The sequence below is a fragment of the Coffea arabica genome, chromosome 6c (assembly GCF_036785885.1).
Source record: "Coffea arabica cultivar ET-39 chromosome 6c, Coffea Arabica ET-39 HiFi, whole genome shotgun sequence".
Taxonomy (NCBI): Eukaryota; Viridiplantae; Streptophyta; class Magnoliopsida; order Gentianales; family Rubiaceae; genus Coffea; species Coffea arabica.
In genome coordinates, this window is record NC_092320.1 from 25,632,206 (window position 1) to 25,645,477 (window position 13,272).

At 34.7% G+C, this 13,272-nt stretch overlaps 1 non-coding gene across 1 annotated transcript; it reads left to right on the top strand.

Annotated features, from left to right (window-relative positions):
* The first annotated feature begins 321 nt into the window (after window positions 1–321).
* LOC113694428 (small nucleolar RNA R71) lies at window positions 322–428 on the top strand. Its single transcript, XR_003449378.1, has one exon. It is a non-coding gene; the product is annotated as a small nucleolar RNA R71 (small nucleolar RNA).
* The last annotated feature ends 12,844 nt before the right edge of the window (window positions 429–13,272 follow it).

Below are 13,272 nucleotides of genomic sequence, written 5' to 3' on the forward strand. Positions count from 1 at the left end.
TCTTGAATCATTGGGCACATATCTGTAGAATGGCCCATAGTAGTGCAAATTCCACATACCTTGGCCTCAATTGCCTAACAAAAAATGTTAACTCAGTCAACTGCTACTGGATAGAAGATGTCTCTACCTCATACACTTTGCATGTCGGGACATCCTCTCTCGTACCAAATTGCTGCGAATTCTCAGCCATTCCTTCAATTAGTTCCTACGCTTCTCGAGGAGTCTTGTTCACCAATACCCCCTCCGCTTGTAGTATCAATTATATTTCTGTCTCTGAAAAGTAGCATCTCGTAAAAATATTGGATGAACAATTGCTCACTTATTTGGTGTTGAGGGCACTTGATGCATAACTTTTTGAACCGCTCCCAATAATCATAAAGCGACTCTCCTGGATACTGTTTGATACCGCATATCTCCTTCCTTAGACTTGCAGCTCGAGACGCAGAAAAATATTTGTCAAAGAACTCATTTTTCAGCTGGTTCCAAGTGGTGATGCTGCTTGGTGGTAGGTAGTATAGCCAATCTTTCGCGAAATTCTTTAGAGAGAAAGAAAATGCCCTCATTTTTATCTGTTCTTCTGTAATTCCCGAGGATTTCATACTGTTGCAAACAACATCAAGTTTTTGCAAGTGCTTATAAGGCTTCTCACCTGGTAAATCATGAAAAGATGGCAAGAGATGAATTAGACCAGATTTTAACTCGAAGGGAGTGTTATCATTCAAACTTGGGAAAGTAATGCATAATAACTGCTGATTTAAATCAGGAGCAACCAACTCTCTTAGTTTTCATGCATTAGCCATAGAGACTTCTTCTTGATCCGAGTCACCCGAAATATCACCAAGCGAATCTGTTGGTTTAACTTCTAGCTCAAGTCTCTAAGATGCAGCACTAGATTGCTCCTCTCTGAGCTATCTGATCTTTTTCCGTGTTCTCTGTGCAGTCTTCTCTATTTCGGGGTCGAATATTAGTTCGCCTGTACGAGAAGAACGAGACATACACTAAAAAAAATATCAAAAACTCAAAACAAAAATAAACTCAAAAAGAAACAAATAACTAACACCAGTCCCCGGCAACGGCGACAAAATTGACATGTTGTTGAGCCTGTGCAATAATAAATATCTACTCAAAATATAATTTCTGTAGATAGTGATACGCAGAGTCAAATCCACGAGGACTGGGGCTATTTGCCTCTCTTGAAATCTAGAGTAACACGGGGGGTGTTTTTGTATAAAAGATGACTATTAAAGCAGTTCAACTAAAAACAAATAGCTAACTAAAAAATAAATGACAATTTACTAAAATCAGAGTAATAATAACTAAAGGTTTAGTCAAGAAATAACTTCAGCAATGGTTCACCTAATTGATCATCGATGCAAAGGCGATTCCAATTATTTACTAATAAATAGGTTATAACAGCCAAACAAGCGATGACAATCAACCCCTCCTTACTGTGTCGGTGATTAAGGTATGCCTATTAATCACTGCTCTAATTGAGAAATAATTTTAGGTACGCTCGTGAGATTTAATTCCCCAATTACCTTACGTCTTAGAGAAGCCCTATTCTAACCAAATAACGCACTACCAAGATTTTTTTAGATTAGCCCATGTATTCCCCTAATACAAATCCAATCATGGCAATTGTCACTATTTCAGAGCAATTAAACAATTACGGATTTAATGCGCTAATTGACAATAGGTTACTAAATCAATTCACTATCTAGATCCAAGATAATCAATTAATTAAACAACCATAAGCACTGCAAGCGAAGAATATGAGAATACCAATAAATAAGAAGAAAAGATAACATTAATCCAATCTCACAATTTTTAGATGAATCAAAGCCTCCGTTGTTTCTCGACTAGAAAAAGGGATTTAGTTTATCCCTGATGAGAAAAACCCATACAAAGCTATGGAAAAAGTTGCGGCTATTGTCCTTGATCGGGAGAATTCAATTCATTCGAATAAAACAAGGAATAACAAGACTCCAGAGAATGACTAATTGGTTACTACATTTCCTGACATACCAAGGAAAAACTACTACAAGACTAAAAAGAAAAGTCAAAGAGGCAAAACTAAAAATAGTCCTAGTTGTCTGCTATCTCTATTTCCTTTCTAATTTCTACCACTTCCACGATGCGGCTCTCCAGACGACAAAAGGAAGACTCCCCGTCTTGTTCCATCTCCTCTCTCTTTGGCAATTTCCAAAAGGGGAAAAGTTCCAATCGTCCAAAAGTGCTCCTGGATGCCGTATTTGCCCTTGGAGTAAGGAGGTAGAGTCGAATTATTCTCCCCTTGTTGATTGCTACTAATACTCTTCCCTGATAATCGTCAAATCGACATCTTTTTATGGTTTTTGTGTTCCACTTCCTGTAATAAATACAAATTTTCAAAAGTGAGTAGAATTTGATAATTAATCCATATCGGGTAAGGTAATAGGGGAAATTAATTATAAAATAAATGATAAAATTGTAACCTATAATTAGGCCATAAGATTGGTTCGAAAAATTGTCAGATTGATTGTGGTATTGCAATAGAGATCAAAGAAGAATCCAATCAATTGAATTGTGGTTATTAAAATCACAAAGTGAATTGTCAATGAATTGACATCAAATTGTGTGAGGAAAAAATCTATCCAAGTGCATGAATTATTGTAAAGAGAAAAAATTGCAAATGAAGCATTCAAATTGATATTAGCAAAATCTGTAAAGGAGATTATTCTTTGTGATTATGTTGGACCGAATTAGAGGGAGCTTGATTTAAAGAAGGCAATATTGGCATATTAAATCAAGGCTCAATGATAGAAATTTCTATATTATTATTTAACAGCCTTTTAGTGAAGCTAAGGTTTTAACAATTCTATTTGAGTCAAGTTATGGTAGTTTATTATTTAGAAATTAGTATTTTATCAAAAAATTTCTTATGTTGTAAAACTTGTTTATCAAGTCACATAATTTATAAATAGGAAGTCTTATTATTGTATTAGTTGAGAAGAGTGAAATTTGATAAGCTTGTCATTATGGTATGTGTTTAATATATTATTGTTGGTATTAATCTTCTTCTCTTACAAATATTGGTATATATGTGTAAATTGCCTCCCCATCTGCATTGGTTCTATAAAATATATCTCTTATAACTTTTTGTTAGAATTTTTTGGATTCTACATCAATAGCTTTGTTATTGAACTTTTGTATTCCTTACATGTCAAAAATATTATGAAAAAATACTTGTACATTTTAATAAATTCTATAAAACACATGATAAACGTTTGGGTTATTATACTTCACTATCTTACAAGTTGTGTAGGGATTAGCCTTTTAAGTTATGTACGAAATAGGAACAACATGAATCAAAATTTCTATAGATTTATACATATAAACTAATAAGGTGATAAGGGCTAGAATTCGTAAGAGTGTGGCATAAATCTTTGAATATCATAGTAATTTTACTGATATTTTTAATTTCATAGTATCAACGAATACGTACTTTTATGCTGATTTTTATACTTTTTTTTAAAAGGAAAATCATTTGTAAACTTCTTTGAATATAAAAATTTTGTTAAATTATTATTATAACACGTTTTATATTGTGATATGCGTAGTTGGATTTGACTGTATATACGGTAACGCTGGTGAGGTTACAAGGTCAAGATGTTTGCGGAGTTTCTATGTCGGGTTTAGTTCTTGTGTAATCGGGCTGATGGCCCTTCTTTGTACCTTTATGAAATAAGAGGATGGTTGGTATAATTAGAAAATGTATCTATGATATGGCTTTTTCTGACGGGTGTTCATTTTATTAACATAGTTAAAATTTACTTAACCTATCATATATATATCTATATACTACAATTATTATTTCCATTATATTTATATGCTTTCTCTATTTAATTTTACTTACTTTCGTTTGCATTTATTTATTTTTTTAATTAATCTTGTATTTTCAAAAATATGATACTTGAAATATATTATAACAAGTGTTCAATAGACACCAATTAGACAGACCCTTGTGATATAAGTAAAAAGGAATAAAATCCGTACAATGCCATATTCAAACAAACTTATTAATTATTTTTGGGATAATTTCAGAAACCTCCCTCGAGATTTCTGTTAATTACAGATAGCTCCCCTCAAGTATTCAAAATTACACTTACTACCCTAACTTTTACTATTTAGGGAACCATGTAGGCCAATAACCTAAATTCTTTTTCAATAATCCTAAACTAACCTTCTATTGAAATTGTGAAAAAGAAAGAAAAAATAATTTAGTCACCACTTTCCACCTATACACTTTTGCAACTAATCAAGCATTTCCAACTCAATCACTCCCTATAGTATGCAGAGTCCCAAATTCACTCCAACTCAGTCCCCAAAATTTGGACAGTCACAAAATTCCCAACCTCGGCTCAAATGCTTTAATTGCAAATCAATTACAACGGTCACCTCAAATACCCAAATGTTTCTACAATTCATCTATTTCATTCCTTGCCCAAAATGAACCAATCTCAAATTCCAAATTACAATCTCATTGGCTGTCATCTTGCCAAACATAAAACAATATCCTAGCCTACGACCACCAATACCAAAGAGCAATGCTTTTACATAGCAAAGCATATGATTTAGTAATACTCCATCAACATCTAGGGATCTAGACCAACTTCGATATCCATAGCAAACTACTATCAACTATTGCAAATCAATTAAAAAAACCCAAATGCAGTTGTTAATGTACAAGAAAATTTATCTTTATAGAAGGCAAAATTGCATGCCCCTCATCTAGACCTCTTCCCCTTCCAACCGCCAGTTTCTTTTCTTTTTTTTTTAAAAAAAATTTATCACTAGTATCCTCATTGTCTTTATCTATTTTGACAGTAAAATCTACTCACCTCAATTTATTATTTAGCAATTTCAAGTCATTAGCATCAGCAAAGCATAAGAAAAGTTGGAAAATCGAAAGGTTCTAATTACTGAGAATGAGAGAGGCGGACATTGCTTTGCTGCCATTATGGTTGGTGAGAACAGGTTATGGGATGAAGGAGAAAAGAGATAGGACTCAAAAGGGATGGAAAAACAGAGAACTAAAAGTAGTTGGTGAATCTGTGGCAAGATGGGTAGTAGTGACAATTTTTTTTTTCCGTTTCACCATTTTGTTTCATCGCACGGTATAGATTATCTATTTAATGAAGGACATTGTTGTCATTTCATTACATCAAGGGAGGTTGGTGTAATTTTCTAAATTTGAGGGGAGTTGTGTGAAAATGTTAATAATCTCAGGGGAGGTTTCTGAAATTATCCCTTGTTTTTTTATTAAGAAATTGCATTTTGAGTGGTTTGCCCTTAAGTAATTAAACAAAACCATTGGGAGGGTTGGGTTGGAGGGTAATTTGAGAGGAATTGTAACTAGGAATTCCAAAAGGGGAAAACCAACGGATATCGCACACGGAAATTGACAACATGGACTAAAAAGGAAAAGGTCAAAACAGTTTCTAGGGAAACAGATATTTGACTCCCAAAAACAAACTAAAAGAGAAAAGAAAAGAAGTGGTAAGCATTATATGGTAAAACGAATCGTATTGGTCAATTGGTCAAAATTGACCAGGTTATATCAAGTTTATTGACTATTAACAAGGTTGGTGTCAATTTTGCCTCCAATTCAGCTCAATTAATCAATTAACTTATGGATTTGTTAAATTGCAGATTTGTTGATATTTTTTCAGATCTATTGTATCTATTAAACTACACATCTAATTTTTAGTGCATATTTAACCGGTCATTAGGGTTGGACGATTCCAGCAATATGTGAATGAAATTTTCTTTTATCCATAAAAAACCAATAAATGTAGAGTGGGGAATTCTCCACAATTGTTTTGACAGGCTATGAATTTTTTTTTGGGCAACAATATTTGTATAATCTATTCTATCCTATTCTACATGAGATTATATAAGGGGTGCAGTGGCTAAAGAGACTGTATAAGAAATTAGCAGATATACAAATCTGACTTCGGTATCCTATTCTACAGGAGGCTGTATAAGGGATTAGCAAATATACAAATCTAACTAGATAAAGGAATGTTTTGACACTTCTTTTGAATTTTTTTCCCTTGTAGGTGGGGTTTGAACCTCGACCTACATCCCAAAAAGGTGGTGGTCACCAAGTTAAAGTTCAGTGGTTAGTTTTTAGTAGGCTCTAATGTTCTGATGTTTTGTATAGATACTTTAGAAAGACTTAAAAGTGTCCCTGCAAAGCTGCAATTTTTTATCAATAAATCTCATAGTGTGCTAAAAAGAAAAAGACAATTTCTTTTATACAAAAAAAAAAACAATTAACTTTTGGAAATTTCTAACAGGTGTCTGCCAAATTTGTTCTACTTTATCGAAAAACTAACATCTTAAGAAAAAAATAATAATAAAATGACAATGCTAATCTTCAATCCTTCCTCTCCCACCTCCATATCTCACCCCATATTATACTAATCCAGCATTTGCTAGCCTTTCTATGCCCTTCATGTAATCATCTTGTCCACACCAAATATAATCGTCTTTGCTTTCCTTAAGGAAAAAATTGTAAAAACAATCACCTGTCAACGCTCAAAAATTCACACTAAAATGCAGTAAACACAATGGTAGGAAAGTTCAGTAAAAGAACACAGATATACAGTAAAGAAACACATCAACCGTGATTTTTATCTTTTCCTTAACCCAAAAAGAAAATTTAAAATGCTAATATTTTCTCTGTTACAGGCCTAAATTTTGAACCAAACCAACCTAAGCATCCACTTGATTTTTAACCTTCAACATCTTAATAGTCCATTTTTAGTGGGGTGGGGGATTTACAAGATTGTTCGAAAACAAAACACAGAAAATAAAATAAAATTAAAAACAGCCGTTAACATTACAGTAAAGGTCTAGTGGCAGGGGTTGCTAGGGTTCTGGTCGCCCAAGACCCTAAAGCATGTGAAGAGATTGACAAAATATAAAAAGTTTCAAAATGATCAAGAATCTTCGGCCCTAGACATGACGGAGAGCCGACTCGGCCCGGGATGGAAATCCCTCCGCGGGCATTGCTTTTGAGACGAGGACCGCGTCAAAGCTGTCAAAGCCCTCTTCACAAAATCGCCTTCCATTGTTCCACTTCTCGCCTGTGAGTTCATGATAGCGAACTGCCTCACCGTAAACCTGCCAGAGTTGGAGGTCCCAGTCGACGTGTCTGTTGCCTTATTTATCCTGCTGCTACTCTTCACATTATTCGTCATAATATGTCCAAAAGTAGCCGGACTTCTATTTTTCTTGCTTTTCTTCCAATGCAAGCAACAGCAAAACGTCCGGATGATGAGTCCGAGGTACTGCGCACATATGAACCCTCTTCCGAGCCGGGTTTTTTGGAACCTTGGGAGGATTTGGAGATATGGATAGGTCTGATGTAAATCGTGACAGAGAGTTTAATATGTTCTGAAGGAGAGTGGAGGCAGAGGAGGAGGAGAAGGAGAAGGAGGAGAGTGTGGAATAAGCCAACGGCGTCGTTTTGCAAGAGTAGGGATCTTCAGGGTGAAGATGAGGGGGAACGGAGTCCTGCTGGTTGGGTTGATCGCCAAGTCACAGCCGCCATAGTCGCTCCCCCAAGTTAACGATCACCAATGGTAGGACTTACGAGAATAAAATATTGGACTTTTCGGGTTTGAGGGTTTTAGGTATTTATTTAGGAAATTTAGAATCTAATCCGACACTGTATGGACTGTGATTTTTGACAAGTCTTACAGTAGTTTCTAGACCCTCGGTGTCTTAGTACACTTTTGTAAAATTCAAGTTTGAACCCTTGCTCATATATTGTACTATCATTTTATTAGAAATAAAATTTCTATTGTTTCTGGAAAAAAAAATACGTGCTTTAGCTATGCCTTGTTGATTTTGGTAATGAGCGTTAGCGTCATGGGTGCACCTAAAATAAACTTTTTTTCCACCTAAAATAAACTTTCCTCGAATTTTGTTGTGTCTTTATATTAAAATATTTTCCTGAATTACATACACTCTTGAAAAAAAAAAAAGCACTCAAGTGACGAATACCTACACTTTAGCCAAACCCATTCTTTTTATTTTCTTTCTAAAAAATATATGAACATTTTTTTTAAACACAAGTGAGAGGGATTGAACTTGAGATCTTTCACTCACTTTGATAACCTAATTCTGAACTTACATGTAATATATTCAAATCTTAATGTATTCAAATGCATTTGATAACTAAAAATTGAACATTTGAATTAATTAAGTGGCACTAAATTTTTTTAGATAAAACGCGTCCCTAAAAATAAGTAATAAACTATTCACGTATCACTGAATGTAATATACATTCGAATGTATTTGATTTAATACTTAATAATTTAATAATTTAATAGATTTAAATTTTAGATTTCAAATTTCATTTTTCATACTTTAGTTTTATTAAACGCGGCCTTACATCCATTCCTGAAGAAAGACGGAACTTGCATATACATAACTATGTAATAAAAAGACAAGCAAAGTTACCGTAGGGACCCTGGGACATAACTCGTGTAGGCTTGGTGAAAGCCTTGAAGCTTTCTTAACAAAGAGAAAAAAGGCAACAAAACTCACTAGATGTGCATTGGCTCAAGCCCAAAAGGGAAAAAATCCATTATTAAAGAAATAAAAAAGTCAAAACTAGAAATAAAAATGTTACCCAAAAATGACAGAGAGAGATAAAAGCCAAAAAACCTCCATAGCCTCTATGGTAAGACGACTTTGTAATATATTTGTTAAAGGAAACCAAGAAATGATATACTACAAAAAAATATATGAAACAAGAAGTATTCCATCAATATAACCCTTTTAAATCCTAACACATCTTACTAACATTTGGATACACCATATTTTTAGACCGGTGAGTTTCCTCTAAAATTTTATTTTTTAATATTTCATCTTTCGGTACAACCACTCGGTTTCGATATCTCAAGATCCCCTCGGGATTCAAATTGAAATCAGGTAATTCTCCTTGTTGCACCTTTTTTATCCTCTTCTATACTGCAGAATCTTTCTTCTGTACCTCTTCGATTCGATCTAGTAGGTTGGATCTCACTGTGATATTTTCGAAAATCACTTTCTGGTGTTCAAGATGAGGATTCCACTCACTAACATTTTCTAATATTTTTCACTCCTTAATCAATAATCCAGCCACTTGAAGCTTTCGATTTAGGGCATCCGTTACTACATTGATCTTTCTAGGATGGTAGTTAATCGTACAGTCATAATCTTTTAAAAATTTCATCCATCGACACTGCCTCAAATTTAACTCCTTTTGAGAAAATAAATACTTAAAACTCTTATAATCTGTATAGATCTCGAAAATTATCCCATATAAATAATGTCTCCATTTTTTCAGTATAAAGACAACAGTTACTAGTTCCAAATCATGGGTCAGATAATTTCGCTCGTGGAGTTTCAACTTCCTAAAAACAAAGGCAATTACATTTTTATTTTGTATTAATACACACCCTAATATTTTCCTTGAGATATTAGTATATACAGTGAAACTGTCCTTTCCATTAGGCAAAGTCAAAACTGACGTCATGGTCAATTTTCTCTTTAATTTTTGAAAATTAGTTTCACATCTGGTATTCCAAACAAAATTGTCATTCTTTTTTGTCAGATCAGTTAAAGGTCCTACAAGTTTTGAGAAGTTTTTGATGAACTGTCGATAATACCTGGCTAAACCTAAAAACTTGAATCTCAATAGGATTTTCTGATCGTTTCCACTCAGCGACAGCTTTTACTTTCACTGGGTCTACAGTGATATCATCTTTCGAAATTATATACCCTATAAAAGAAATTTTCTCCAACCAAAATGCACATTTATTGAACTTAGCATAAAACTGGTGTTTTTTCAAAATCTGCAAGACAATCCTCAAATAATATTCATTCTCCTCTTGGATTTTAGAATAAACGAGGATATCATTAATAAACATGACTACAAACAGATCTAGGTACGGTTTAAAAATCTGATGCATCAAGTCTATTAATGTTGCAGGGGTATTGATTAATCCAAAAGACATTACTGCAAATTCAAAATATTCATATCTAAAATTAAAAGTAGTTTTTGATATGTCCTCCTTCCTAATTCGCAATTGATAATACCCCTGTCGAATGTCTAATTTAGAAAACACCACAACTCCTTACAACTGATCAACACAATTCATCAATATATGGTAGAGGGTATTTATTCTTAATTGTGACATCATTCAAATCTTAGTAATCTATATATAACCTTAAACTTTCGTCTTTCTTTTTAACAAAAAGTGTCCGAGCTCCCCATGGAGATCCATTTTTCCGAATAAATTCTCGCTCTAATAAAACTTGCAATTGTAACTTTAATTCTTTAATCTCAACTGATGACATTCGATATGGAGTTTTGGAGATAGGTGCTGTCCCCAGTACCAAATTGATATTAAATTCTATCTCTCTCTCTGGAGGCAATGACGCTAGTTTATTAGGAAAAACATTCAGATATTCCTTTACTACTGATATGTCTTCTATTTTTACTTTATCTGTTGGAGTATTTATTAAAAAAGTTAGAAACCCCTGCACACCTTTACTTAACAATTTTCTAACACAAATTTTTGAAATAAGTGTAGACGACCCTAATCGACCCCTCACATCTAACCTTAAGGTTGCCTCCTCTGGTATGCGAAATTCGACTACTTTTCTCTTACAATCTAATTGAGTATCATATTGAACTAACAAATCCATGCCTAAGATGATATCATATCCTTTAATGGTTAAGTTTATCAAATCCCCAAATAGTTTTCGCTCTCCAATCAAAACTTCACAGTTCTTATAAACCACACTACTGATCAAGTATTGGTTACCCGTAAGCATTCTAACTTTCAAATCATAGGGCAGTCTAGCAGATTTCATATCAATTTCACACATAAAATTAGGGGTTGACAAAAGAATGAGTAGTACCAAGGTCTATTAAAATCTTAGTTAGACAATGGAACATAGGGATTGTACCTTCTATAATTTCAGATGAATCAGGGATCTAATTTTGTTCTATTGCATATACCCGAGTCGGCATTTTTGGTCTATTTCCTTTCACCTTTGTCTGCTTAGGGTTTATCTTATTTGACTGTTGGGTCCCATTCCCTTCTCGAAGCGGAACTGGATAGTTGGCGATTTGATGCTCGGCACTTTCACAATGCAAATATTTTCTTTCCTTCTTCTAGCAACTTTTCTCAGCATGGTTTGACTTTCTACAGTATCCACAAGAGACACGGGGAGTTTATGCAAAGCATCCTTGTGAGGCACCTCTTTGTTGTCTTCTTCCGCCTTGGACTCCTCTTGATAGGGCTTCTCTTGACGTCCTTGGAAGTATTATTCCACTTGTCCCTCTTCCAAACTTAGGAGGTACATTCCTATCGTTTTACCCAAAATTGCTACTAGGTGCACCTCATTTCTTTGCCTGAAAAGTTTTGACTTGGAGTCTCACACTTTCAACCCGTTGGGCTTTCTCGATAGCGTCACCAATCATATGAATTTGGACTACTGCTAAATCTTTCTGAATTTTGATATTTAGCCCCTGTACAAAGCACCTTATTCGCTTTTACTCTATTACTACCAGCTCAGGAGCAAATTTAAATAACCTGGTGAATTGAATTTCATATTCGACAATGCTTTGGGTGTCCTGATGAAATCTAATAAACTCATCTTCTCTTTTCTCTTGAATCAGGGGCAAAAAATATTTTGTATTAAACTCTCTCATAAAATTTACCAAAGTCTTTGGGATTTGTACTCTTTCCCATTTCGTTTGTATCACATTCTACTAAAAACGGGCTGCTCCCTCTAAGTGAAAAACAGCAAAAGTCGCTTGCCTTTCTTCAGTATAATGCAATGCTGTAAAAATATTAATTATTTTCTCTAACTATCTCTTAGGTATATTAGGGTCAGGTTCTCCAAGGAATTTTGGTGAGGAGAATTTTTGGAATCGTTTGAGAGCTCTATCTTTCCCTTCCACACGGTTTCTAGGATTTTCAGGTTGGTTAATAGGGTTTTGACCCTGATGATCTATTATCTGTGCTAACAGATTAGTCATATGTTGTATGGCTGTAGCTACTTGTTTGTTGGAATCGGCCATTGGTTCGTAATTCTGTTTCGACTACCGATTCACAATTACCCTCTTGATCAGGGTAGCCTAGTTTCACGTCCACGGCCTTACCCACGACGTCTACCCTCCATTTGTTTTTAACAAGTTTAGTGTCGAAATGTATATACAAAAATTAAAATGCATAGATGCTTAGACAAAACATAAGGATATAAACAAGTCAGAAAATCAAGTACATCTAAATACAACCCTTTCATACAGATCACATAATAAAAGTAGGTTACAAGTAAAAGTAATCCCATTAAGAGAAGTAGTGGGATCATAACAAAAGTACAGTGAACAAAATTATACCAAAAGTATAGAAAACATTAAATTAGGGCTTTTCCTAACTACCCCTCACACAGGGTCAAAACATAGCTCATAGAAGGTCTAACTTAGTTCCCAACAGAACTAGCAGGTGTTTCATTTTTACGGATTTCATTACTATGACTTACGTCACCCAAATTTACATCCACCACCTCTCCAAGTAAAGCCCTACATTTCTATAAAATACGTTCAATTCGGTCTCCGACTTCCCTTAACATCCTAGTAAGGTGTTCATTAACCACTTGCACCTACTGGCGCATAGCAGCCGTCTGCTTTTGATCCTGACTAATAGCCTCCTGAAGTTCTTGGATCTTATCCCTTTGCATCATCATAATCCATCTCATCCTTTCTATCTTGATTTGGTCCCCAGAACTGGTATGCCTAAATCTCCTCCTCTCGTTTAGTATTGCCAAGACCACATGGTTAGAGTAGGAGTAATTTTGACAATGGTTACATCTTCTAGTCCGGCATGCGGAACTCCAATCGGATCGGTCCCCCTGTCTTCTTCTCATAGTCAATAATCCGAAGGCATCTCTGAAGCGGCTCACTTGTCCCATTTCCACAGTTTTCTTCGATGATCTACAAGGATAAACACAATTCACAACTTAGGTATGTTTAACCATACTTAATGATATTCTAACACGACACACAACACTTTCTTAAGATCAAAATTTCTTTTTCGCTCAGGTCATTTCTAACCTAAACTCTGATACCACTTGTGACAATTCCACCTTCCCTTAGGGCATACCCCAAGGGTTAGCGGACTGCTTGCCCAACTCTCGATAGGACTCACTAATCCAAAATTC